The sequence below is a fragment of the Rhea americana genome, unplaced genomic scaffold, assembly GCF_003343005.1.
Source record: "Rhea americana isolate MKP2758 unplaced genomic scaffold, rheAme1 scaffold_346, whole genome shotgun sequence".
NCBI classification, from domain to species: domain Eukaryota; kingdom Metazoa; phylum Chordata; class Aves; order Rheiformes; family Rheidae; genus Rhea; species Rhea americana.
In genome coordinates, this window is record NW_028186475.1 from 380,146 (window position 1) to 381,850 (window position 1,705).

Consider the following 1,705-nt stretch of genomic DNA (forward strand, 5'->3'; position numbering starts at 1 on the left):
TCGCTAGGAGATGGCGCTAGGAGAAACCCGCCGGCTCCCGCGGCGGCCGCGCCGGCCCGGCGCCGGTGGCCTGGCGTTTGCCCATTCGGTTGCCTACGTGCCGAGGGTCGCTCGAGTTTCGGGGAGGAAATGGCCGCGTTCGTTCTCGGTTTGCTGTAAAATCGCTGCGGCGCGCTGCTCTCACYGCCAGGACCCCACGAGGCCGTCGGAAAACAAAGTTCATAGCTAAAASCACCTTCCCCTACACTCGGAAAAAGTCGACGAGCTCTGGGACCACAAGCCGAAGCTCTGTCTCAGGTCAGCCTCAGGTCTCTGAGCTCTGAGGTTTATTTGTTTTTTCCAGCGACAGACGTCGAGGCAAGAGCTGCAAATTCCACCGCAGGGCGCTGGCGGAGCGGCCCCGCGTCAGCGGGACCACGGCCACAGCGGCTGCGCGGGGGAAGGCCGAGCTTCCACKCGCCTCGGGGTTTACAGGACGGATGCCGGCCCGCTCCCTTATCAGCTCAGCGGCTTATCATCGCAGCTGCGGGCGGCTCGGAAAGGATGTGCAGAGCGTGCGCACGCGGAGGCGCTGGCGTGGCGCGGCGGGGACGCTGCTGCCGCCCCTCCGGCCCGGCAGGCACCGAAGTCAAACCTGAAAGCTTCTGAAGAACGAGTCACCAGCGGCTGCGTCACGTTTCACGGGAAAGCCAAGGTGCAGGAACACCAGTTTTCTTGCTCGTGTTACTGCGCTAGGCCAGGGCCGTCGTGCGGAACCGGGGCGCGCGTTTTCCCCGCGCCGGAAGGAAAACTCGGCCGTGATCCCTAAAGCCGCCCTGCCCGGCTGCGCGCGTCCCTCGCTGCTCAGCTGGAAGATGCCCGACGGCCTCCCGCACCTACCAGCGCTGCCGCCCTTCCCTCCGCCACGCGCCGCGGTGCGCCGGGCGGGTGCACCTCGCCGCTGCCCCGCGCAGCCTGCCCGCGGCCCGCCCTGCCTCCGGCTCGGCTCTGCTTGTCACCCGCCTCCATCCTTCCTTTTCTCATGGGGTGATTTTTTTTTCCAAACAAGCGTCTCCCTCGTGACACCACTTCTATGCAAAAGGAGCTGGCTATGCACCTCAGCTGTGTTGGAGGGACTTTCCTTAAGGACACRTTGCACGAAGAAACACCTCTCTCCCCCTTTTACCCCCAAATAATAATAAAAAACACAAAAATAAAAAAGCCTCTGCTGGAACGGTCCTTTCCTTCGCTTGTTCCTCTCCAGCAGACTGCAGTTTGTTGCCCCACAACTTGGGTTAGGATAATTCATTCTCTTCCTTTGCGTTCTTTCGTGCCTGCGATCATGGGTTGTGCGAGAAGAGGGGCGGTCGCCTTCCCCGAGCCGCGGAGCAGCCAGCCCCGCGGGCCGGCGGCTCCTCGGCCGCGCGGCGCCGGGCTCRGGGCCGGGCTCCCCTCCTGCCTCGCGCCGTGGGAACCTTGCGAGCCTCCAGTTTCAAGGCCTGAGGTTACAGGATGGCGGGACGCGAGCTCAACGTGGTGCCGGGGGGAGCATCATCCTATTTCGAGCCCTGGGAAGCAGCTCCGTCCTGGAGAAGGTGCGCGAGTCCCCTGGGCTGCCCTCGAAGGAGAGCGCTGCCCGGTGCGGCCCCGTGTTGCCCACGGCCAGCCGTGCCCATCCCGGGCACTTTGCGAACACCAGGCCTTTTATTTTCAGAGCCTACTTTCC